This window comes from Oncorhynchus mykiss, chromosome 17, assembly GCF_057628025.1.
Source record: "Oncorhynchus mykiss isolate SJ-2025 chromosome 17, ASM5762802v1, whole genome shotgun sequence".
In the NCBI taxonomy this organism is placed as follows: Eukaryota; Metazoa; Chordata; class Actinopteri; order Salmoniformes; family Salmonidae; genus Oncorhynchus; species Oncorhynchus mykiss.
Window position 1 is genome coordinate 55,331,503 of NC_143038.1, and position 27,891 is coordinate 55,359,393.

At 43.9% G+C, this 27,891-nt stretch overlaps 1 long non-coding RNA gene across 1 annotated transcript; it reads right to left on the reverse strand.

Annotated features, from left to right (window-relative positions):
• Positions 1–478: 478 nt before the first annotated feature.
• Positions 479–27,891, reverse strand: LOC149976085 (uncharacterized). The gene is made up of 3 exons (XR_016488029.1): positions 27,449–27,891; positions 27,006–27,067; positions 479–961 (listed from the first exon to the last, which is right to left on the reverse strand). It is a non-coding gene; the product is annotated as an uncharacterized LOC149976085 (long non-coding RNA).

The window sequence follows — 27,891 nt, forward strand, 5'->3', positions numbered from 1 at the left end:
AGCTCCTGCCACAAGTGGTGTTCATCTGCCCAAATGTATTTCTGCAAGCATGGGTGTGCTATGGCCCCTGGCATCAGCAGCATAATATTGTGCAGAGGACTGAGGGTCTTCCAAATATTGAAAGTGTTATTTGTAAATGTATATATATTTTTTCTTCATGTTTTTTCTCCATTTTGGGGGGGTGTGTTAGAATACCATGTTGGTATTTTGTATATAGTTATTCCATTCAAAATGTATAACTTCACCAATTTGGCCACTTGGGTACATTTGTGTTACTTGTGTGGGACACCTGGGTCACTTCATGACAAATGTCATGTAGCACACTCATTTTGGAAGTTATCATTCTTAAACTTTGCACAAGTACTGTTGCCCTCTTATATTTTTCACTGAAATTGTCCCCATCATCCTATCTGAATGTTTGTATTATCTTGTTCATTTTAAAGATGATGATACAACAATAAAATAAAAAACGTGTCTTTTTTCATTGTATTATCTAAACCAGATCTATTGTGTTATATTCTCCTACATTCCATTCACATTTACACAAACTTCAGAGTTTTCTTTCAAATGGTACCAAGAACATGCATATCCTTGGTTCTGTGCCTGAGCTACAGGCTGTTAGATTTGGGTATGTCTTCAGGTGGAAATTGCAATAGTCCAGACGGGATATGACGAGTGGCTGGATTAGGACCTGTGCCGCTTCCAGTGTGAGGAAAGGTTGTATTCTACAGATGTTGTAGTGCATGAACCTGCAGGAGCGAATGACAGGGTGTTGTCTCGTGTCATTCCAAGGTTCTTTGCATTCTGGGACGGGGACACACTGAGTTGTTTACCGTGATAGAGAGGTCATGGAGCAGGCAGGCGTTCCCCGGAAGGATGAAACTTGTTGAAGTTGAGCTTGAGGTGGTGGGCCAACATCCAAGCTGAGACATCTGCCAAGCACACAGATGCGTGTCGCCACCTGGGTGTCAGAAGGGGGGATGTAAAAGGTTGTTGAGTGTCATCCGCATCACAATGATAGGAGAGACCATGAGAGGTTATGACTGAGCCGAGTGACATGGTGTATAGAGAAAAGAGGAGAGGGCTGATTTATGTGCCGTGTACTGTATGTCTGCCAGTGTTCCATGCATGGCTGTGGGTGGCAGGTAACCTAGTGGTTCAGAGTGTTTGGCCAGTAACTGAAAGGTCACTGGTTTGAATCCCAGAGCTGGCAAGGTGGAAAAAACTACAAGGCAGTTAACCAACAACTGCGCCAATGACGTCGATTAAGGCAATCCACTGTACCTCTCTGATTCAGAGTGGTTGGGTTAAATGAGGAAGACACGTTTCAGTTGAATGCATTCAGTTGTGCAACTGACTAGGTATATCCCCTTTGTTAAAAAAATACTCTTTCAATTATCATATTTGAGATTTTTTACATGAGGATTGTCATGCTATTGGTGGTGTCAGAGTTTACTCCTATGTACAAGGCCTGTAGGTGGGTATACCCAAACACATTTTTGGCTTTCCATTAGACCTGGCATAACTAGGAAATCTGAGCGAGTTAAACAAATAATTCACACTACTTTTACTTTAAGTCTGATGCTATGAACATTGTCAAGCTGTTCAAGGTTCAGTATTGTATTCAGTCGGCTAGGCTTGACAGTGCCTCGATTGAAAATATTTCAAACAATTGCCAGGCTGCTGAGCTTGTAATTCTTCTGGTAAAGGCATGCTTCCAAAGCCAGGTATAACCTTTTAAACAAAGACACACTTACTATGCTCCAGGCAACATCTGCATGTTAGATTCTTTATAAACAAACAAAAACTATGCAAAAGCCACACAGCGCAAGATGAAGGAGAAGAGGTGATGAGGCAACTGTTTGACAGACAGCTGCAGATCGGCTGAATTGTATTGACGTGCTTGGAATCTACATTTCCACTTCAAAGTTCTCCCTCTGTTTGTTTAGGAGGTACAGTGCCTTCAGAAATTATTCATACCACATTCCACATTTTTTATGTTACCGCCTGAATTCAAAATGGATGAAATAGATTTTTTTCTCACCCATCTACAAACAATACTCCGTAATGACAAAGTGAAAATACGTTTTTAGAATTCTTGGCAATGTTATCGAAACTTAAATACAGAAATTATTGCATTTACAAAAGTATTCGCACCCCATTTGCTATGACACTCCAAATTGACCTCAGGTGCATCCAATTTCCTTTGCTCATCCTTGAGATGTCACTAGAACTTAATTGTAGTCTACCTGTGACTAATTCGATTTAGATAGAAACACACCTGTCTTTATAAGATACCACAGTTGACTGGCGGCTGGCTTCCGGGTTGGATGGCGCTGTGTTAAGAAGCTGTGCGGCTTGGTTGGGTTGTGTATCGGAGGACGCATGACTTTCAACCTTCGTCTCTCCCGAGCCCGTACGGGAGTTGTAGCGATGAGACAAGATAGTAGCTACTAAGCAATTGGATGCCACAAAATTGGGGAGAAAAATGGGTAAAATAAAATAAAAAATAAAAAAACAATGCACACCCACACACATGCACACTGCGTCGTTGTGGTGCACAAAGTGACTCCCTAATCATGATGGAGCTGGTCTATTCTCTCTCAGTAGTTAGTATTGCCACAGTGGACAGATAGTGTTCCATACTCTAGACAGGTCTCCCCCTTAAAACTTCTTAGGGCTAGGCCATGTTTTCTCTTCAATTTCCGCCTGACTGACATGCCCAAAGTAAACTGTCTGTTGCTCAGGCCCTGAAGTCAGGGTATGCATATAATTGGTACCATTGGAAAGAAAACACTTTGAAGTTTGGTGAAATGTTAAAATAATGTAAGAAAATATAACACAATAGATATAGTAGGAGAAAATACAAAGAAAATCCAACCAGAATACATTTTGTTTAGGGAGACCATGCTCTTACAATGGCAAGTATAAGGGCATACTCAATTCTAGCTCCCTCCTGCAATTCCTATGGCTTCCACAGTGTGTCAGCAGTCTATGTTCAAGGTTTCAGGCTTGTAATTTCCAAAACAAATAAGAAATATCATTTTTAGTACTTGGACACAGTCTTGGAAATTTGTGTATGCACGTGCCATGAAGAAAGGACACACCTGCTAAAATCGTTTTCCTATTGAACATACTTCTTTCTGTAACAAATATTATAGTTTGATTACATTTTAGGTTAGTAAATAGAAACGTATTTTGACTTGTTGAAACAAAGTTTAGGGGTAGATTTTCAGATTCCTTTTTCTCCATGTTGATCGAGTGGATTACTTAAATCGATGGCGCCAACTAAACAGACTTTATGGGATATAAAGAACGATTTTATCTAACAAAATGACACTAGATGTTATAGCTGGGACCCTTTGGATGACAAATCAGAGTAAGATTTTCAAAAAGTAAATATTATATACTATATTTAATAGCTTTTTTTGAATTTATGAAAACTGTGCCGGTGGAAAAATATTTTGATGTGGGGCACCGTCCTCAAACAATCGCATGGCATGTTTTCACTGTAATAGCTACTGTAAATCGGACAGTGTAGTCAGATGAACAGGAATTTAAGCTTTCAACCGATATAAGACACTTCTATGTACCTAAATGTTTAATATCCATCATTTTTATGATTATTTATTTGAATTGCGCGCCCTCCAGTTTCACAAGAAGTTGTCTTGCTAGTGGGATGCCTAGGTTTAAGAAGTTTTAAGAGCTGTTGAGGAATGTTCTGAGTACATCTGAATGGCCACTGCCTAGCCCTTATTATGTGTCTTACTGAGGCCTCATTCACTGCTTGCTGATACATGAATGAAGCTCCAAACCATTTGGTTTATGAGTCATTGAAAAGGATATGATAAGGACTCATAAATCATGACAGATTTATGTTGATCAGTTTCAGATTGAGTGTCTATATCATCCACTGAGATGATGATATGACAAAAGCTTCAAAGCGATCTATTGATTTCAGGCCAGAGTGACACATTTTGACAGTGCATATGACAACTTTGGACCATCTTTAAATTTCAGTAATTTAGCACACGCTCTTATCCAGACCAATTAGGGTTAAGTGCCTTGCCAAGGGAACATCAATAGATTTTTCACATAATCGGATCAGGCATTCAAACCAGCAACCTTTTGGTTACTGGCTCAGCGCTTTTAACCACTATGCTACCTGAGCAATTTAAACAAGTTGAAGGCTCAAAGCATGTTCATTTAGTTGCTTAATGGCCTCAACGTTTCCCCAGGTACTGGTTTATCTGGTCCTAAATGCACCAATACCGTGGGCCAGATTCAATCATACTTGCCTCTATTATGTATTTATGTATTCATTTTTTTATGCCCACTATTTGTAAATACTGCTGGGTTTGATTTCATTAAAGTCTTTATATCACCAGATAGATCCATTCAGATATGTATCATATAGAATAAATGGAGTCTTTACCCTGACCTTTATGAGACTGGGAGCTCAAGGCTTCTCTTGCTGCATCTGATTACATCATAATCTCAGATAATGATGTCATATATCAATGAGCCATATAACATGTGATTAACTGCTGCTTTCTCTAGTGTTATTTATGTGTACGTTACAGGGAAACATGCCTGAAGACAATTGATTTCATCCTTCTGGAGCAGAAATGTCTTTGTTGTATTTCAGCTAAGCATCTCCTTCATCTTACTTACAGTATTGACAACAGAGAGAGCATCTTGGCAAGGTTACAGCTGCCTCACCCCAACTCCCCATCTTGACAACATGACAACCTGGCTTTTTCATGATAACTTTATTCACATTACATACATGTGGCTTCTCCCAGAGAGCTGTGTTCATTGGGACATCATGTGTGAACGTTGCCTTGAGAGCACCAGTGAAAATAAACCATGGTTCTTCTAGTGTTAAGTGTTCCTTTGGAGGAGAAGGGAAAAACAAACATTTCTCTTGGCAGACACTGACAAAGACATAGAAGAAGAGAGAGAGAAAGGGAGAGGGAGAGAAAGCAAATATATGTTTTATTTCAACACATCCAAATATATCTGAGCGATGCTTTGCCAAATATGTGGGACCTATTTATGTCAGTGTGCGTTAGTGCATCGTACTTCCAGGCTGAAAGAGATGCATCAACCCCTCAACAGAGACCTCTATTCTGTGGCAGAGCTACAACTCACACTCCAAGGACAAGCCTATAGAGAGGGCTCTTTCCTCGCTTTAACCCAGATTTAGAGTAGATCACCCTAAATACACTATATGACCAAAACTATGTGGACACCTGCTCGTCGAACATCTAATTCCAAAATTATGGAAATTAATATGGAGTTATCCCCCCTTTGCTGCTATAACAGCCTCCACTTTTCTAGAAAGGCTTTCCACTAGATGTTGGAACATTGTTGCGGGTACTTGCTTCCATTCAACCACAAGAGCATTAGTGAGGTTGGGCACTGATGTTGGGCGATTAGGCCTGGCTCGCAGTCGGCGTTCCAATTCATCCCAAGGTGTTCGATGGGTTTGAGGTCACGGCTCTATGCAGGCCAGTCGAGTTCTTCCACACCGATCTCGACAAACCATTTCTGTATGGACCTTGCTTTGTGCATGGTGGCACTGTCATGCTGAAACAGGAAAGGGCCTTCCCCAAACTGTTGCTACAAAGTTGGAAGCACAGTATCGTTTAGAATGTCATTGTATGCTGTAGCGTTAAAATTTCCCTTCACTGGAACTAAGGGGCCTAGCCCGAACCATGGAAAACAATCCCAGACCATTATTCTTCCTCCACCAAACTTTACAGATGGAACTATGCATTCGGGCAGGTAGCGTTCTCCTGGCATCCGCCAAACCCAGATTTGTCTGTCGAACTGCCAGATGGTGAAGTGTAATTCATCACTCTAGAGCAGTTTGACGAGCAGTTATTGTGCTGACGTTGCTTCCAGAGGTAGTTTGGAACGCGATAGTGAGTGTTGTAACTGAGGACAGATGATTTTTACGAGCTGTGCGCTTCAGCACTCGGCGATCTTTTTCTCTGAGCTTGTGTGCCCTACCACTTCGTGGCTGAGCCGTTATTGCTCGAACTGACTTTTTGGAAAGGTGGCATCCTATGATGGTGCCACGTTGAAAGTCACTGAGCTCATCAGTAAGGCCATTCTAGTGCAAACGTTTATCTATGGCGATTTCATGGCTGTCTGCTCTATTTTTTACACCTCAGCAATGGACGTGGCTGAAATAGCCAAATCCACTAATTTGAAGGGGTGTCCACATACTTTTGTATATGTAGTGTATGTTCTTCCAAATGGCCCAAGCCAGATGAAGTTGATAAGTTACAAGTATGTCAGGCCAAATGACCCTTCCAGAGGGGTCAGGATATAGGCGGTAGAGTTAATTCAAAAGATCTTAAGAAAACACCAAGCAATAGCATTGATTACAAGCATCTAATGATCTAGGAATGTCAACAAAAGTTTGGTTTGATCTGACGTTAAGCGAACTGAGATTGAGAGATGTTTGCATAGACAGAAAGCCAATTGAGTCGGTAAGATTGCAAACTCTGCTTTCTGACTCACAGATCACAGAGGAAGAATCGGAGAACAAAGGATGATGAGGAGCATAGCGATGTCAGTGTACGACTCTAACCAGAGTTGTCAACCAGGGAAGCTTGGCTCCTCCTACTCAGTGGCTCCTGTACTAAACTGGGTGGTATCCTGTCCCATTCAATAGGCAGTGATTTAAATGGAATTGGGTGGAGTGAGGCTTCAGAGAGGACATAAGCAGTGGCTGTATTTTTATCCTATGGCATCCTATTAACATCCTATTGCCAACCAGAATCATGTGGCAGTGCCACATAATCAATCATAGAATCTAATGTCGGATGAAATCTAATTGCAATCACCATAGAGATCATGTAGTTTGAAGCTGGAAATGACAGACATTTTGTTTTTTACATACAGTACCAGTCAAAAGTTTTTCTTTATTTACATCAAAATTATGAAACAACACATAAGGAATCATGTAGTAACCAAAAAAGTTCAAATATATTCTTCAAAGTAGCCACCTTTTGCTTTGATGACAGCTTTGCACACTCTTGGCATTCTCTCAACCAGCTTCATGAATGCATTTAAATTAACAGGTGTGCCTTGTTAAAAGTACATTTGTGGAACTTCTTTCCTTCTTAATACGTTTGAGCCAATCAGTTGTGCTGTAACAAGGTAGGGGTGGTATACAGAAGATAGCCCTATTTGGTAAAAAAAAAACAAGTCCATATTATGGCAAGAACAGCTCAAATAAGCAAATAGAAATGACAGTCCATCATTACTTTAAGACATGAAGGTCTGTCAATTTGGAAAATTTCAAGAACTTTGAAAGTTTCTTCAAGTACAGTTGCAAAAACCATCAAGCGCTATGATGAATCTGGCTCTCATGAGGACTGCCACAGGAAAGGAAGACCCATAGTTACTTCTGCTGCAGAGGATAAGTTCATTAGACTTAACTGCACCTCAAATTCCAGCCCAAATAAATGCTTCACAGAGTTTAAGTAACAGACACATTGCAACATCAAATGTTCAGAGGAGACTACGTGAATCAGGCCTTCATGGTCGAATTGCTGCAAAGAAACCACTACTAAAGGACACGAATAAGAGGAAGAGACTTGCTTGGGACAAGAAACAAGCAATGGACATTAGACCGATTGAAATCTGTCCTTTGGTCTGATGAGTCCAATCTTGAGATTTTTGGTTCCAACCGCTATGTCTTTGTGAGATGTAGAGTAGGTGAATGGATGATCTCTGCATGTGTGGTTCTCACCATTAAGCATGGAGGAGGAGGTGTGAAGGTGTGGGGGTGCTTTGCTGATGACACTGTTATTTAGAATTCAAGGCACACTTAACCAGCATGGCTACCACAGCATTCTGCAGACATATGCTATCCCATCTGGTTTGCGCTTAGTGGGACTATCATTTGTTTTTCAACAGGACAACGACCCAACACACCTCCAGGCTGTGTAAGGGCTATTTGACCAAGAAGGAGAGTGATGGAGTGCTGCATCAGATGACCTGGCCTCCACAATCAACCGACCTCAACCCAATTGAGATGGTTTGGGATGAGTTGGACCACAGAGTGAAGGAAAAGCAGCCAACAAGTGCTCAGCATATGTGGGAACTCCTTCAAGACTGTTAGAAAAGCATTGCAGGTGAAGCTGAATGAGAGAATGCCAACAGTGTGCAAAGCTGTCATCAAGGCAAATGGTGACTACTTGAAGAATCTAAAATCTAAAATATAATTTTGTTTGTGTTACGCCCTGACCTTAGAGAACCTTTCATTTCTCTATTTTGGTTAGGTCAGGGTGTGACTTGAGTGGGTAGTCTAGTTTTTATTTTCTATGTTGGCCTGGTATGGTTCCCAATCAGAGGCAGCTGTCTATCGTTGTCTCTGATTGAGGATCATACTTAGGCAGCCTTTTCCCACCTGTTGTTTGTGGGATCTTGAATTTGTATTGTTTCTTTTTAGCCCTACAAAGCTGTATGTTTTGTTTGTTACTCTTTCTTGTTTTGTGCCGGTTATCATAAATAAATAATGATTAACCTACCCCACGCTGCATCTTTGTCCGACCATCCTTCCAACAACGATCGTTACAATTTGTTTAAAACATGATTTGGTTACTACATGATTCCATATGTGTTATTTCATAGTTTGGATGTCTTCACTATTATTCTACAATGTAGAAAATAGTACAAATAAAGAAAAACCCTTGAATGAGTCGGTGTATACAAACTTTTGACTGGTACTGTATTTAAAATTCATGCTTTTCCTTTTAAAACATCAATATTAGAATCAATAATTTAGACCATTCTTTTTCACCTTTCAATTTACATTTCAAAATTCATAGAGGGATATAAGTTATTATAATGGCCACAGTAGTAACCCCAAACACTGTTTACCTAATACAAATCTCCTAACTAATTCCTATAGTTATCTGTCAGTTGGTCATGTTAAATCAATCATACAATGTATTTTAAGGTTTTAAAGACACAACATGAAAGGAGAATGCAGCCACTCTTAAAAACAAGTTCATATCTGCCCAGTATACAACAAATGTACTAATTCTCCACGACAAGAGTGATTTTATTTCTTTAACTTTATCAATATTTTCTGCAACTGAGTGAAATGTCGAAACCTCAGAATGGGTCTTCAATACCCCAGGAGATTTCAGTTGAACTGTAGCATACTGTGCTGTCATTCTTTTATTTGTTATAGGGGTCAAGATGGTTGAATGTCTGATCAATTCAGCTGAATTCCTTTGAGAATGAAGCAGCCCATGAATAGCCAAAGGATTGACTGTGGGGTTTCAGTACGATTCATTCACTCACAGTTTTAAAAGGTCATTAGTGGTGGGCACAGGCTCTCTTGTCGAAACACCAATATGTCTTCATAGGGGGGCAGGCCTGAACAATCCCTGCTGTGCCTTTCCTCCATTCTTGTTTGTGTCACTTTGCACGCAAGACCAAACAAGCCCATGAATGTCATCTCTCATCCAATCATTCCCCGTGTACGGAGACCAAATACTTATGTACAACATTTAGGAACATTATGGAACCACACAGGCCAAATTAGATGAAGGGACATAGAAGGATAGGGGAGAGGAGGATCAAGGAAGGATGGAAGGATGAGTGGGATCATTTGGTTCAGCAGTATGTAATCTTGACAGAAAAGCGGACTCTTCAGACCCTGTGAAACCAGATTGTAGAGGATGATAAAGAGAAGAGGGGGGGCGTGGGGTGGAAAAGGGGAGAAGAGACCACAGCTGTTAGTATACATAGGGCTCCTGAGTAGCGCAGCGGTCTAAGGCACTGCATCTCAGTGTTAGAGGCGTCACTACAGACCCTGGTTAGATCCTGGGCTGTATCATAACCGGCCGTGATCGGGAGTCCCATAGGGTGGGGCACAATTGACCCAGCGTCTTCCGGGTTAGGTGAGGGTTTGGCCGGGGTAGGCTGTCATTGTAAATAAGAATTTGTTCTTAACTGGCGTGCCTGGTTATATAAAGGTAAAATATGAAACAGTACTGGGTAGATGATTATGGTAATGAGGACAGAATGGGTGGAGGGGATAGGGAAGGGACAGAGGAGATGAGGAAAGAAAGTAAACCAACAACCTGGTGAGAGTAAGAAAAGAGGAGATTGAAATAGAGTCCTGGTGGCATAGAAACAACAGAGGAGGAGTGGGTTGCTTGTCATAAGGGATTGAGAAAAGGAGGAGAAGAAACTTTGTGAGGATGGATGTAGATGGCAGATAATGCAAACAACCAAGGATGTTCCTGAAAGGTCAGCCTGTCTGATTGGGTGATGTAGGTTGTTTGCTTTGACTGATGACCTTGTCTCTCCTGTGTGTTTTACATTTATGGCTCCATCAATAACAAGCTCATTATGTGTCCATGTGTATCTAGGACCCTGGACACACATTATGTGACATGCTATTGGAGAACTGGCAGGATGCTAGATGGTTATTTACTGTGGAATGCATGCTGTCTAGTCAGGATGAAGCCTGTTCTAGTTTAGGACGGTGATGAGGTAGATGACGAAGTTTTAAGACAAAACCTTGTTTACTTTTCCTCTCTTATCCAAAAAATAAATCAATACCCATTCCACCTCTGAATGGCACACATACACAATCCATGTCTCAATTTAACAAGTGACATCAATAAGGGATCCTAGCTTTCACCTGGATTCACCTGGTCAGTCTGTCATGGAAAGAGCAGGTGTTCCTAATGTTTTGGACACTTGTTGCATGTAATAGGGAGGGAGAAAGATCACCATTTGCTTTTGAAGACATTTAAAAGCCTTTCTGGATATGACACCCTGAAAATAACCTCTCACACATTACAGGTTGTACCAGGAGTGTAGCGAACCACTGAAGTGTTGCTCTGCATCTCTGTATGGGAGTTCATTATCAAAGAAAACGGGGGTGAGAAACAGAGAGGAAGAGAAAGAAAGAGAGAGAAATAAAGAGAGAGAGAGAAGGGAGACAGGAGAGCAGCAAGAGAGAGCAGAGCGATGAGGAACCAGTATTTCAATTACATTAAATAAATGTTTTTTTTAATCTTTGATGCAGGTTAATGAAACTAATTAGTCTTCATGGCGTAAACCCTTCTGGAGCGGCAGATAACTGCCAGAGGCTTAGATAGTGCCAGCCAATTCCTGGCCTACGAAGTAGAGGGGAAAAACAAACACAGATCCTTATTACTCTTCTAACCATTACACGAAAGGATTACACCAATCTTATGTCCTCTTTCGCCATTAGAGCCATATTCTGCATTTACATCAGACAGCCCATGCAGTATTGTATTTGTTAGAGAATCTACTGTCCCTGGTAGTATTGGCTAGAGTGCGGTCATACATGAATATTGCTGGGCTCATCATTACATTGAAGTTTATTTTGGAGAAAGTACAATTGGAAATTGAGGTCTAGATAGAACTTTGTAAGAAGTAAGAAGCTTTGTAATCGGCAGATGGGACATCAAAAATATGAGGGTGACTGTGATCCTCAAAGGAGAGGGAGATAGACATACCAATCATGTCCTTTATCATTCATGTTCATCATGTTTCCCATCTAGCATATGGAGTATATTCTCTATTCTATCAAATGTAGAGTTATTTCATAAAGATGTTGAGTTAAATCATATTGCTGTTTCGCATCTGACCAATTTAAGATGAAATAAATTATGCCTATTGATATTAATATGTGAGGATACAATCTGTATTGTGTCTTTAATTTATAGAATATGTCTAAGCAAGAATGCATTGCACATATGGATGGCTAATCTTGAGCACTGAGTCATAGGAGTAAAGGCACTGAGCCTGCTGTCCATGGTGCTGAATAAGCAGCCGGAAGTACAGTATCATACTAAAACCAGCCCTTCTAGCTGTTTGTACAGTATACAAATAAGCTAGAAATCTGATTTATTTACAGTTGATTTTATTTAGAATTGAATAAAAGAGAACTGCCAAAATAAGAACTGCTAGATATCCAGAAAGAAAATGTAGAAGGTAAAAACTTCGAGGTCAAGTTTAAGATTGTTAACACATCGATCTTACAAAGCATCACCTTGTGTGGCCTGTTTTAATACTGAACATTGATTGAGTGACCTTTATATAGGCTATATAGACAAGGCTCGCAATGGGGCAAAAATAGATTACTTCCACCTATATCTGCTTGTCAAAGCTCTCAGAAACCTTGGCCTTTCAATCAATACACAACTGCAGCTGCAGCCACATAAAAACATAATGAACAATTAAAGAGTATGGTGTTGAAATTGAATGAATGTAGTACATGAGAGAACTAGTTTCACTTCGTACAGACTGAAATAAGACCTCTCAATGACTAGGGGTTACGTGTAAAACCACGGCCACATTTTGATCAACAGTTGCTCTGGCATTCTCTAGTGCTGTACTCCTGAACCAGACTCTGACCTTGAGTCCTGATTGGTTTAAAAGGTGAAATCCCTCCTGTGTCCATCTCATTATACGTTTTTTTGCCTACTTAGAGGGGAGATAACGGTTGAACATTTTATCACATGTAGATTTGCTTCTGTTGTGTTGTACCTATTAAAAAAAGATGTGTTCTAAATTAAACTCTTTCAAATGTGATAATGTGATCACTCATTAAAGTGTGTTACAAAAGTGAGAAATATAACACTTTATACTGTGACTCAACTGACTTGAAGAGACTTCCACAACTCATGAAAAATATGCACTTATTGGAGATGACAGTAAGATTTACAGTGTAACGTTTGTAATAATGCTTAGTTCCACTGTCTCTTGTATCAAGAACCCTGCATCTGGAGTGAGATAGAAGTTGATGGTGAACTGCAGAGCTCCAACTAGGTCAAAACTATTTCTGGTCTCCCGCCATATGCTAAGAGGTGCTCCAACACACTTGCAGAGGCTGGTGGCAGAATATCAATCTAGCTGCAAATGAAACAGCTGGCACTGCGGATATACAAAACTCCTGGCACTTTCTGCCTGGTCAAAGCCAGGGTCCAGCAGCCAGCAGCTCATAGATTGGGTCTGGGTCTGATGAAACTGAGCCCACACAACAGAGAGAGGGATCACACCCTGTTCTATTAATCATGCATTGTTTGAAGATTGCTGTCTAACCCATAAAGAGATGGTAGCTTAGGTTACAAAACAACTAAAGTACCACCAGTACAACACAAACGTTGATTGATTTCGTAAACAGAAATGTGTTTCAAGAGTATAACTTAACCCTCATACTACAAACATATTTTACATACATGGATTACCAACTGGGGTAATGTTGACCGCAATAAATATTGGAAACAATCGCAACAAAAAAAACGATCATAGCAAAAAACGTAATTCTTATCAAAGCATCATTAGACATGTAAATAATGTTATCTGAAATAAAATGAAAAATACCAAAACAAACTTACAGAATTACAGTTCATTTGCATATTCTCTAAAACCAAAATTAATTTGTCCCTTAAAAATAATGTGCAGATTTTTTTCACATTGCAATCCACATACAGTAAGTGGCTCCCAGGTGGCACAGCGATCCTAGGCACTGCATCTCAGTGCTTGAGGGGTCACTACAGACACCCTGGTTCACAACCGGCCGTGATTGGGAGTCCCATAGGGCGGCGCACAATTGGCCCAGTATCGTCCGGGTTTGGCCGGTGTAGGCAGTCATTGTAAATAAGAATTTGATCTTAACTGACTTGGCTAGTTAAATTAAAGGTAAAAAAAAATAACAAAAATAGTACTGGGTAGATGATTAGGGTAATGAGGATAGAATGGGGGGGTGGGGGAGAAAGAGGAGATAATGATGGTAAATCAGGTTTTTAGTACTTACATTAAAAAATATATATTATTTAACCTTTATTTGTCACACCCTGATCTGTTTCTGTCACGCCTTTGCACCACACTCATCCAGAGTCCTCTGTTCATCACCTGTTTGTATCTGTTTGTTTCTCTGATTCTTCCCCAGCATAAGGCGCTCGTCGATTCAGACACAGCTGGGAATTTTATCGACAGAGCGTTAGCCCTTAGTGTAGGAATCCCCATTATTCCTGTAGTTAGAACTTTCCCGGTTCACGCTCTGGATAGTCGACCATTAGGGTCCGGGCTAATCAGGGAAGCCACCATCTCCCTGACCATGGAGACGCAAGGGGCTCACAAGGAGAAAATCAGTCTCTTTCTCATTGACTGTCCTGCGTTTCCCGTGGTACTAGGCCTTTCCTGGTTAGCTCTTCATAACCCCACTATTTCCTGGCAAAAGAGGGCTCTCACGGGGTGGTCGCGAGAGTGCTCTGGGAGGTGTGTAGGGGTTTCCGTTGGTGCTACCACGGTGGAAAGTCCAGACCAGGTCTCCACCGTGCGCATCCCCACAGAATATGCCGATTTGGCTCTCGCCTTCTGTAAAAAGAAGGCGACTCAATTACCACCCCATCGACGGGGGGTTGTGCGATAAATCTCCTGGAAGACGCGCACTTCCTAGGAGTCACGTGTATCCCCTGTTGCAAGTGGAGACGGTGGCTATGGAGACATATGTTTCTGAATCTCTGCGTCAGGGTTACATTCGGTCCTCCACTTCACCTTCCTCCTCGAGTTTATTTTTTGTGAAGAAGAAGGATGGAGGTCTACGCCCGTGTATTGACTACAGAGGTCTCAATCAAATCATGGTGAGGTACAGTTACCCGCTACCTCTTATCACCACGATGATTGAGTCAATGCATGGGGTGCGTTTCTTCACAAAACTGGATCTCAGGAGTGCATATAACCTGGTGCGTATTCGGAAGGGCGACGAGTGGAAGACAGCGTTTAGTACCACCTCAGGTCATTATGAGTACTTAGTCGTGCCGTACGGGTTGATGAATGCTCCATCAGTTTTCCAATCCTTTGTAGACGAGATTTTCAGGGACCTGCACGGGCAGGGTGTAGTGGTGTATATCGATGACATTCTGATATAATCCGCTACATGCTCCAAGCATGTGTCCTTGGCACGCAGGGTATATTGGAGGGGGGGTACTGTCATGACTTCCGCCAAAGTCGGCTCCTCTCCTTGTTCGGGCGGCGTTCGGCGATCGACGCTCCATTTTTCATAAGTCCATTTGTTTTGTCTTGTTCCATACACACCTAGTTTTCATTCCCTAATCAATTTACATGTATTTAGTACTCTGTTCCCCATCATATCTATGTGTGTAACTGTTCATTGTTAACGATGTATGTTCACGCGCGATACTTTTATATTTATGTTCCGTGTTTTTGGGCACTTTTGTCATTTTTTGTGCCTATTCTTGAACGGAATAAAAGTGTGCCTGTTTACTCTACTCTTCTCTCCTGCACCTGACTTCGCCTCCCTTACACAGGCTTAACAGTTTCACCTGTCTTTGTGATTGTATCCACCCCCTCCAGGTGTCGCTTATTTTCTCCAGTGTGTTTATCTCTGTGTTTCCTGTCTCTTTGTGCCAGTTCGTCTTGTATGCTTCCAAGTCAACCAACGGTTTTCCCGTTCTCCTGCTTTTTGCATTTTCCCTTTTCTAGTCCTCCCGGTTTTGACCCTTGCCTGTTTCTGGACTTTGTACCCGCCTGCATGACCATTCTGCCTGCCTTGACCATGAGCGTGTTTGCCACTCTTTACCTCCTAGACTCTGATCTGGTTTTGACCTTTTGTCTGTCCACGACCATTCTCTTGTCTACTCCTTTGGATTAATAAACATTGTAAGACTCCAACCATCTGCGTCTTGTGTCTGCATCTGGGTCTCACGTTGTGTCATGATAGTACGAACTGGCCATGACAGACCCACAGACTTGGACCAGCTTCGCCACACTGTCTCCCTGCAGGGAGCCACCATTGGAAGACATCAGGAGATGGTACAGGGCCTTTTGGAAGGGCTCAGTTCCTTGACGGAGCGCCATGACCATAGGTTGAAGGCTATTATGGAGCAAATCAGGGAGTTTGCTCAGACTGTCTGCCACCTCTGAAAAACCCCAATCGCTCAGTAATTTTTTCCCCTATCTGTGGTGAGTTTGTACAGCTTATTGAGACTCCCTGTGAACCCCGCTTACCTCCTCCCGAGCAATATTTGGGGAATCATGGTACCTACCGGGTTTTATTTCTTAGTGCTCGCTTATTTTTGAGCTACAGCCATATTTGTTCTCTTCAGAGCGAACAAAGATGGCGTGTATAATTACGCTAATGTCGGGAAGGGCGCTCTCCTGGGCTAAAGCAGTTTGGGAATAACAATCTGCCATTTGCGGTCATTTGGAGGAACTCATGGCAGAGGTGAGAAGTTTTTGAGTCTCCGGTATCCGGGAGAAAGGCGGCCAGCAAACTGCTTGACTTACATCAACTCCTGTACCACGCGGTGGACTTTCCCACGTTGGCTGCCGAGAGTGCCTGGAATCTGGAGTCTCTTTTCAATACTTCTCTGCACGGATTATCTGAGGAGGTAAAGGATGAGCTAGCTGCTCAGGAACTGCCAGTCGACCTCGACTCCCTCATCTCCCTCACCATTAGAATTGATTGACGCCTAAGGGAAAGCAAGAGTGAGAGGTCTGGTCTGGGGCACACTCGTGCACCCGATATGGCGCGTTCACCTCCTATGGAATACGAAAGTTCCGAAGACAGCTCTTCCCAGAGGAGTCGAAGTCACCTGAGACCTCTAGTGAATCTACGACGGGTGAGTTGGATACTCCTGAGCCTATGCAGTTGGGCAGAACTAGGCTATCAGTTTGGGAGAGCTCAAGGAGGATGAATAATAACTGTTGCCTGTACTGTGGAGGGGCAGGACATTTTATAGCTACCTGCCCTATTAGGAAACCCTTGTCTAGTACCAGTACTATGGTGAGTCAGACTGGGAGTTCCCTAATTCCCATCACCCGCAAACTCCTTTTTGCTCTTGTGCTGTGGGGAGACCAATGTAAGTCTCTCCGAGTGTTCATTGATTCTGGGGCTGATGAATGTCTTATGGATGCCACGATAGCTTCGGATTCCCTCTCAGCCTCTCTCTGTGCCCATGGATGCTAGGGCACTGGACGGCCGCTCTATAGGGGAAGTCTCCTAGAGTACTGTTCCCATTTAATTATAGGTTTCTGGTAACCACAGTGAGACCATACAGTTCCTCCTCATTGCATCTCCCCATGCTCCAGTTGTGTTGGGATTTTCCTGGCTACAAAAACACAATCCTCTGATTGACTGGACCACACTTCCATCCTGGGTTGGAGTTCTTTTGCCATTCCCACTGCATTCAAGCAGCACAGCCTTCCCCAAGTCGTCCTCCTCAGGATGTTAGCAAGACTGTGGATGTCTCTGTTATTCCTACTGAATACCATGACCAGACGTGAGACACCTGTTTTCAATCCCATTCATTACCTGTTGTGTATTTAACCCCCTGTTTCCCCTCATGTCTTTGTCAGAGATTGTTTATTGTCAGTGTTCTATTATATTCTATATTCTATTCTATTAGTGTTATGGAGCATGTTACGTGGACATTCATTAAAAGACTCCAGTTTACACTCTGTTTGACTCTCCTGCGCCTGACTTCCCTGCCACCTATACACACGACTCTGACAGAACCTCTGACCATAAAAATATGAAGTCAGCAGGAGAGGACACTACGCTCATGGAGGTGGAGGAACGCGTCCGGGAACAAGAGGAAGAGATTGACTGTTTGAGCGCCGTCATGGATCGCATTGTCCAGAATATGGACCGCTGGGAGAGAGGGATTTTCTCCAGCGCCTCCACCACCACAACCGGGATCTCCCTTGAACGCTTTTTCCCCTCCTGAACCGAACAAGATCCATTTATCCTTACCCACGGGATACAACGGAGATACTGCCGGCTGCCAGGGTTTCCCCCTTAAACTGAACTTGTATCTGGCCACGGTCTCCCAAGTACCATCGGACCGTGAGAAGAGTTGCGCCTCCTCTCATGCCTCACCGGGAAAGCCCTGGAGAGGGCCAGCGCTGTGTGTAGATAGGAGGATGCGGCGTTGGACCATTTTGAGGAGTTCACCCGCCAATTCCGGATAGTATTCGACCATCCACCCGAAGGCAGAGCGGCGGGTGAGCGCCTCTATCATCTGAGGCAGGAGACGAGGAGTGCACAGGAGTTTGCTTTGGAGTTTAGGACCTTGGCTGCCGGCGCTGGATGGAGCGACAGGGCCCTGATCGACCATTACTGTTGTAGTCTATGTGAGGACATCTGTCGGGAGCTGGCCTGTAGAGACACCACCCTCACCTTCGACCAGCTGGTGGACATGTCCATCAGGCTGGACAACATGCTGGCTACTCGTGGACGTCTCGATCGGGGTCAAATCAAATCAAATCAAATTTTATTTGTCACATACACATGGTTAGCAGATGTTAATGCGAGTGTAGCGAAATGCTTGTGATTCTAGTTCCGACAATGCAGTAATAACCAACAAGTAATCTAGCTAACAATTCCAAAACTACTACCTTATAGACACAAGTGTAAGGGGATAAAGAATATGTACATAAGATATATGAATGAGTGATGGTACAGAGCGGCATAGGCAAGATACAGTAGATGGTATTGAGTGCAGTATATACATATGAGATGAGTATGTAAACAAAGTGGCATAGTTAAAGTGGCTAGTGATACATGTATTACATAAAGATGCAGTAGATGATAGAGTACAGTATATACTTATACATATGAGATGAATAATGTAGGGTATGTAAACAATATATTAGGTAGCATTGTTTGAAGTGGCTGGTGATATATTTTACATAATTTCCCATCAATTCCCATTATTAAAGTGTCTGGAGTTGAGTCAGTGTGTTGGCAGCAGCCACTCAATGTTAGTGGTGGCTGTTTAACAGTCTGATGGCCTAGAAGCGTTTTTCAGTCTCTCAGTCCCAGCTTTGATGCACCTGTACTGACCTCGCCTTCTGGATGATAGCGGGGTGAACAGGCAGTGGCTCGGGTGGTTGTTGTCCTTGAGGATCTTTATGGCCTTCCTGTGACATCGGGTGGTGTAGGTGTCCTGGAGGGCAGGTAGTTTGCCCCCGGTGATGCGTTGTGCAGACCTCACTACCCTCTGGAGAGCCTTACGGTTGCAGCCTGACAGGATGCTCTCGATTGTGCATCTGTAGAAGTTTGTGAGTGCTTTTGGTGACAAGCCAAATTTCTTCAGCCTCCTGAGGTTGAAGAGGTGCTGCTGCGCCTTCTTCACAATGCTGTCTGTGTGGGTGGACCAATTCAGTTTGTCCGTGATGTTTACGCCGAGGAACTTAAAACTTACTACCCTCTCCACTACTGTTCCATCGATGTGGATAGGGGGGTGTTCCCTCTGCTGTTTCCTGAAGTCCACAATCATCTCCTTAGTTTTGTTGACGTTGAGTGTGAGGTTATTTTCCTGACACCACACTCCGAGGGCCCTCACCTCCTCCCTGTAGGCTGTCTCGTCGTTGTTGGTAATCAAGCCTACCACTGTTGTGTCATCTGCAAACTTGATGATTGAGTTGGAGGCGTGCGTGGCCACGCAGTCGTGGGTGAACAGGGAGTACAGGAGAGGGTTCAGAACGCACCCTTGTGGGGCCCAAGTGTTGAGGATCAGGGGGGTGGAAATGTTGTTGCCTACCCTCACCACCCCTGGGGGCGGCCCGTCAGGAAGTCCAGTACCCAGTTGCACAGGGCGGGGTCGAGACCCAGGGTCTCGAGCTTGATGACGAGCTTGGAGGGCACTATGGTGTTAAATGCCGAGCTGTAGTCGATGAACAGCATTCTCACACAGGTATTCCTCTTGTCCAGATGGGTTAGGGCAGTGTGCAGTGTGGTTGAGATTGCATCGTCTGTGGACCTATTTAGGCGGTAAGCAAATTGGAGTGGGTCTAGGGTGTCAGGTAGGGTGGAGGTGATATGGTCCTTGACTAGTCTCTCAAAGCACTTCATGATGATGGAAGTGAGTGCTACGGGGCGGTAGTCGTTTAGCTCAGTTACCTTAGCTTTCTTGGGAACAGGAACAATGGTGGCCCTCTTGAGGCATGTGGGAACAACAGACTGGGATAGGGATTGATTGAATATGTTCGTAAACACACCTGCCAGCTGGTCTGCGCATACTCTGAGGGCGCGGCTGGGGATGCCGTCTGGGCCTGCAGCCTTGCAAGGGTTGACACGTTTAAATGTTTTCCTCACGTCGGCTGCAGTGAAGGAGAGTCCGTATGTTTTAGTTGCTGGCCGTGTCAGTGGCACTGTATTGTCCTCAAAGCGGGCAAAAAAGTTATTTAGTCTGCCTGGGAGCAAGACATCCTGGTCCGTGACGGGGCTGATTTTCTTCTTGTAATCCGTGATTGACTGTAGACCCTGCCTCATACCTCGTGTCTGAGCCGTTGAATTGAGATTCTACTTTGTCTCTATACTGACGCTTAGCTTGTTTATGCTGCCATCAATCCACGGTTTCTGGTTTGGGAATGTTTTAATCGTTGCTATGGGAACGACATCTTCAACGCACGTTCTAATGAACTCGCTCACCGAATCAGCGTATTCGTCAATGTTATTGTCTGACGCAATACGAAACATATCCCAGTCCACGTGATGGAAGCAGTCTTGGAGTGTGGAATCAGATTGGTCGGACCAGCGTTGAACAGACCTCAGCGCGGGAGCTTCTTGTTTTAGTTTCTGTCTGTAGGCAGGGATCAACAAAATGGAGTCGTGGTCAGCTTTTCCGAAAGGAGGGCGGGGCAGGGTCTTATATGCGTCGCGGAAGTTAGAATAGCAGTGATCCAAGGTTTTTCCAGCCCTGGTTGCGCAATCGATATGCTGATAAAATTTAGGGAGTCTTGTTTTCAGATTAGCCTTGTTAAAATCCCCAGCTACAATGAATGCAGCCTCCGGATAAATGGATTCCAGTTTGCAAAGAGTCAAATAAAGTTTGTTCAGAGCCATCAATGTGTCTGCTTGGGGGGGAATATATACGGCTGTGATTATAATCGAAGAGAAATCCCTTGGTAGATAATGCGGTTGACATTTGATTGTGAGGAATTCTAAATCAGGTGAACAGAAGGACTTGAGTACCTGTATGTTGTTATGATCACACCACGTCACGTTAACCATGAAGCATACACCCCCGCCCCTCTTCTTACCAGAAAAATGTTTGTTTCTGTCTGCACGATGCGTGGAGAAACCAGCTGGCTGCACCGACTCCGATAGCATCTCTCCAGTGAGCCATGTTTCCGTGAAGCAAATAACGTTACAGTCTCTGATGTCCCTCTGGAATGCTACCCTTGCTCGGATTTCATCAACCTTGTTGTCAAGAGACTGGACATTGGCGAGAAGAATGCTAGGGAGTGGTGCACGATGTGCCCGTCTCCGGAGTCTGACCAGAAGACCGCTCCGTTTCCCCCTTTTACGAAGTCGTTTTTTGGGTCGCCGGCTGGGATCCATTCCGTTGTCCTGGGTGAAAGGCAGAACACAGGATCCGCTTCGCGAAAGTCATATTCTTGGTCGTACTGATGGTGAGTTGACGCTGCTCTTATGTTCAGTAGTTCTTCTCTTCTGTATGTAATGAAACCTAAGATGACCTGGGGTACCAATGTAAGAAATAACACGTAAAAAAACAAATAAACTGCATAGTTTCCTAGGAACGTGAAGCGAGGCGGCCATCTCTGTCGGCGCCGGAATCTTGTCATCTGATTGTTCCATCCTCCCGAACCCTCTCCTGAACCTATGGAATTGGAAGGGATGGTGCGCAGGGAGACCGGAGGGGGTTCCAACTCGAGCACCATCTATGGTCGCAGAGAGCACACTGCTGGTCGGTGCCGGGTTGGTTCCTCTGGGAATAGAGAAGGCAGGCAAGGCACTCTGGCATCACCCCAGGTGAGTAGGCACCATTCTCATCCAGAGCCCTCTGTTGCACTAATGTTTGTCTCTGTCACTTTTCCGGATTTTTCCCTGCTTTCTCAGTATAAGGCGCTAGTAGATTCAGGCGCGGCTGGGAATTTCATTAATAAAAATGTAGCTCATTTATTGTTTCTGTGGATATGCCTTTCCCTAATCATGCCTTAGATAGTCGAGCATTAGGGTCAGGGTTTATCAGGGAGGTCACCGCACCTTTGTGTATGATAACGCAGGAGGGTCACAAGGAGAAGATTAGTCTTTTCCTTATTGATTCACCTACGTATTCTTTGGTGCTAGGCCTACCCTGGTTAGCTTGTCATAACCCCACTGTTTCTTGGCCACAGAGGGCTCTCACGGGGTGGTCGCGAGAGTGCTCAGGTAAGTGTTTAGGGGTTTCCGTTGGTGCTACTACGGTGGAAAGTCCAGACCAGGTCTCCATCGTGCTCATCCCCCCCCAAATATGCAGATTTGGCTCTCGCCTTCTGTAAAAAGAAGGCGACTCAATTACCACCCATCGATGGGGGGATATTGCGATAGATCTCCTGGTAGAAGCTGCATATCCCAGGAGTCACGTGTATCCCCTGTCGCAAGCGGAGACGGTGGCTATGGAGACATATGTCTCTGAATCCTTGCGTCAGGGGTGCATTCAGCCATCCATTTCACACGTCTCTTCGAGTTTATTTTTTGTGAAAAAGAAGGATGGTGGTTTACGCCCGTGCATTGATCATCGAGGTCTAAATAAAATCACGGTGAAATATACCCGCTACCTCTGATAAATACGGTTATTGAGTCAATGCACGGGGCTTCTTCACAAAATTGGATCTCAGGAGTGCGTACAATCTGGTGCGTATTCGGAAGGGTGATGAGTGGAAGACGGAATTTAGCACCACCTCAGGTCATTATGAGTACCTTGTCATGCCATATGGGTTGATGAATGCTCCATCAATATTCCAATCATTTGTAGATGAGATCTTCAGGGATTCTGATATACTCCGCTATAAGCGCCGAGCATGTGTCCCTGGTGCGCAGGGTGCTTGGTCGCCTGTTGGAGCATGATCTATATGTCAAGGCTGAAAAATGCTTGTTTTTCCAACAATCCATCTCCTTCCTAGGGCATCGGATTTCCACTTCAGGAGTGGAAATGGAGAGTGACAGCATTGCAGCCGTTAGTAATTGGCTGACTCCAACCACGGTAAAGGAGGTGCAGCGTTTTTTAGGTTTTGCCAATTACTACCGGAGGTTTATCCGGGGTTTTGGTCAGGTTGCTGCTCCCATTACCTCACTGCTAAAGGGGGCCCTGTTTTTCACTTGTTTTGTGTTTACTCTTTCTTACAGACCAGGCTCCCAGAACATCAAGGCAGACGCATTGTCTCGGCTGTATGACACAGAGGAGCGGTCCATGGATCCCACTCCCATACTCCCAGCTTCGTGTTTGGTGGCGCCAGTAGTGTGGGAGCTGGACGTGGTCATTGAGCGGGCATCACGTGCAGAGCCCTCTCCCCCTGAGTGTCCAGCTGGTCGTCAGTACGTTCCGTCTGCTGTCCGCGACCGATTGATCTATTGGGCTCACACTTCACCCTCCTCTGGTCATCCTGGGATAGATCGGACGATGCGCTGTCTTGATGGGAGGTACTGGTGTCCCACTTTAGCTAAGGACGTGAGGATTTATGTTTCCTCCTGCTCGGTGTGCGCCCAGTGCAAGGCTCCTAGACACCGGCCCAGAGGTACGGTACATCCTTTACTCGTTCCTCAAAGGCCGTGGTCGCACCTGTCGGTGGATTTTTTGACTGATCTTCCACCTTCACAGGGTTACACCACAATCCTGGTCGTTGTGGATCGGTTTTCGAAGTCCTGTCGTCTCCTCCCTTTGCCCGGTCTCCCTACGGCCTTACAAACTGCAGAGGCCCTGTTTACACACGTTTTACGGCACTATGGGGTGCCTGAGGATATAGTGTCTGATCGGGGTCCCCAGTTCACATCAAGGGTCTGGAAGGCATTCATGGAACGTCTGGGGATCTCGGTTAGTCTTACCTCAGGTTTTCACCCCGAGAGTAATGGGCAGGTGGAGAGTTAACCAGGAGGTGGTTAGGTTTCTGCGGTCTTATTGCCAGGACCGGCCGGGAGAGTGGGCGAAGTTCGTGCCCTGGGCAGAGATGGCCCAAAACTCGCTACGCTACGTCACTCTTCCACTAACCTTACTCCTTTTCAATGTGTATTAGGGTATCAGCCGGTTCTGGCTCCTTGGCATCAGAGTCAGACCGAGGCTCCTGCGGTGGACAATTGGTTTCGGAGCGCTGAGGAAACCTGGGAGGCAGCCCACGTCCACCTTCAGCGTGCCAGAAGGCGCCAGAAATTTGGCGCAGACCGTCGCTGCAGTGAGGCCCCGGTGTTCGCACCAGGGGACAGGGTCTGGCTCTCGACCCGAAACCTGCCCCTCCGCCTGCTCTGCCGAAAGCTGGGTCCGCGGTTTGTGGGGCCATTTAAAGTCCTGAGGAGAGTGAACGAAGTATGTTATAGGTTACAACTGCCCACTAATTACCGTATTAACCACTCGTTCCATGTGTCTCTCCTCAGGCCGGTGGTCGCTGGCCCGCTCCAGGAGGCTGAAGTGCGTGATGTTCCTCCGCCTCCTCTAGACATCGAGGGGGTCCCGGCGTACTCTGTTCGATCCATTTTGGATTCGAGACGTCGGGCGAGGGACCTTCAGTACCTCGTGGCCTGAGAGGGGTACGGGCCGGAGGGGAGATGCTGGGTTCCGTTGGAGGACGTGTTAGATCCTTCCATGTTAAAAGAATTCCACCGTCTCCATCCGGATCGCCCTGCACCTTGTCCTCCGGGTCGTCCCCGAGGCCGGTGTTGACACGCAGCTGGGGCCGCGCGTCAGGGGGGGGGGGGGGAGGGGTTACTGTCACGACTTCTGCCGAAGTCGTTGCCTCTCCTTGTTCGGGCGGTGCTCGGCGGTCGACGTCACCGGTCTTCTAGCCGTCATTGATCCATTTTTCATTTTCCATTGGTTTTGTCTTGTCTTCCCACACACCTGTTTTCAATCCCATTCATTACCTGTTGTGTATTTAACCCTCTGTTTACCCTCATGTCTTTGTCAGAGATTGTTTATTGTCAGTGTTGTGTTTATTGATAGGTGCGCGACGGGTCCTCGTACCCATGTTTGTTTATATTCTATTCTTATTAGTGTTATGGAGCATGTTACGTGGACATTCATTAAAAGACTCCATTTTACACTCCGTTTGACTCTCCTGCGCCTGACTTCCCTGCCAGCTATACACACGACTCTATCAATCGGCTGTATTGTCTCTGCAGATGAGCTGTCCATCTGGTGGTATGGATGCCTTGTTTTTATGCATCCAGAGAAACAGGACCTTTATTTTAATCTATCAATCAAATTGCTATAGGCGGAATTAGATGTTTTAGGCTGGGGTCAAAATGACACCAAAGGACTTTTTAAAGTTTTTGTCCATATTGATATAGAAACACTAAACAATGATTTAGATTTGTTAAGAACAAATTGACTGATAAAGTCATGAAATACTGGAATTATTTAATAACCACCTTTGGGTAGTATATGCCTCTAGGGTCAAAATGGCTCCAGTCAGTAGTATGAGGGTTCATATCCAACATTTATGAACCCATATTATCCCTATGAAAACGTTTTGTCTTTGTAATCAATGTGTTGTATCCAAACATTTATGATCGTTGAGCTGCCACTTGCTTGAGGCGTACAAAACTGTTCTTCAAATGAGTGGGAGGCATATAGACTACACTGCAGTAGTCACCCACTGTACTGTACAGTGACCATTTGAAATCGAATGACCTCTAGGTAAACAGAATTTGATCTGCCTGTTGAGGTGTTTGAGGAGCACTGGGCTGCTGGTGCACCACTGGGACTGGAGGTGTGTGGAGTGGGTATGGATTATGAGGAGGAGGAGGATTTGATTAGTCTGCGCCATAGAGCGTGGAAGTTTACCATAGGTATGAGATGTATGGTACTGTATCTGTAAGGTCAAAGTATTTCTTGTATTCCAGCATTAATAATTATATTCTCAATTCTTTCTCATTTTATTCAAATGTGTAATATACCAGATGCACTGAAACAAAGTGATTTACAATATGGACAACCACAGAATACATGTGCCAGCATTGCAATCTAAATATATTGTACATTATCAGTATAGCAGTGGACACAACCTGGTCATTTGATCAGCTTCAAAAGAAGTATGCATACATTGATATCATTTCTGACCACAACAACACCAACTCTGGAACAAAAAACAAACAACCTCAACCAAGCAGTTTCCTCTCTTGCTTTCCCTATATGAAATGCAGTGGTGATCTGTAAATTAGTCAAATGTGTCGAGACGGAATGGCTGTATCACTCCTCAGATATTTCAGCTCCAGTGATACAGAAACGTAGAGCCCACAGAATCCATTGAGAGTGCAGGGTGAGTGGAAGGGGAAGGGGGCACCTGCTGGACCCCTAAGCTGGCATTTCCTGGGCCTGTCATATCCTCTCTGTGGGTAATGAAATCAGTTTGGGTCCTGTGCTGCTGACTCTGGCGCATGACAATGTTTTTTATGATTGGACAAACAATTGTAACAATCTTATAACATACAGTATTCATTCAAGAGTTTTTCTTAATTTTTACTATTTTCTACATTGTAGAATAAAAGTGAAGACATCAACACTATGAAATATCACATATGGAATAATTTTGTGACCAAAAAAGTGCTATGTTTTAGATTCTTCAAAGTAGCCACCCTTTGCCTTGATGACAGCTTTGCACACTCTTGGCATTCTCTCAACCAGCTTCATGAGGTAGTCAGTCACCTGGAATGCATTTCAATTAACCTTTCTGATCTCCCCATCCCGGATCCGGGATCGTGAATACAGACTCAAGCTCATTACCATAACGCAACGTTAACTATTCATGAAAATCGCAAATGAAATGAAATAATATGCTAGCTCTCAAGCTTAGCCTTTTGTTAACAACACTGTCATCTCAGATTTTCAAAATATGCTTCTCAACCATTGCAAAACAAGCATTTGTGTAACAGTATTGATGGCTAACGTAGCATTTAGCATTAGCATTCAGCTGGCAACATTTACACAAAAAAAACAGAAAAGCATTCAAATAAAATCATTTACCTTTGAAGAACTTCAGATGTTTTCAATGAGGAGACTCTCAGATAGCAAATGTTCAGTTTTTCCTGAAAGATTATTTGTTTAGGACAAATCGCTCCGTTTTCTGCGTCACGATTAGCTATGAAAAAACCCCTGTATCCAGGATTGTGTAAATCTATCAGCAAGCTCATTAGCATAACACAACGTTAACTATTCATGAAAATCGCAAATGAAATGAAATAAATATGCCATCTCTCAAGCTTAGCCTTTTGTAAACAACACTGTCATCTCAGATTTTCAAAATATGCTTCTCAACCATAGGAAAACAATAATTTGTGTAAAAGTAGCTAGCTAGCGTTAGCATTTAGCGTTAGCATTTTGCGTTAGCATTTAGCGTTAGCATTAGCGTTAGCATCCAGCACGCAACATTAACAAAAACATAAAAGCCTTCAAATAAAATCATTTACCTTTGAAGAACTTCTGATGTTTTCAATGAGGATACTCTCAGTTAGATAGCAGATGCTCAGTTTTTCCAAAAAGATTCTTTGTGTATTAGAAATAGCTCCGTTTTATACATCACATTTGGCTACCAAAAAAAATCCGAAAATTCAGTCCTCAAAACACGAACTTTTTTCCAAATTAACTCCATAATATCGACTGAAAACACGGCAAACGTTGTTTAGAATCAATCATCAAGGTGTTTTTCACATATCTCTTCATTGATACATCGTTCTTGGACACATGGCTTCTCCCCTATATCAAATGGAAAAGTACTAGCAGCTGGCAATTGCGCACCGAATTCCACGCAGGACACCAGGCGGACACTTGGAAAATGTAGTCTCTTATGGTCAATCTTCCAATGATATGCCTACAAATACGTCACAATGCTGCTAAGACCTTGGGCGAACGA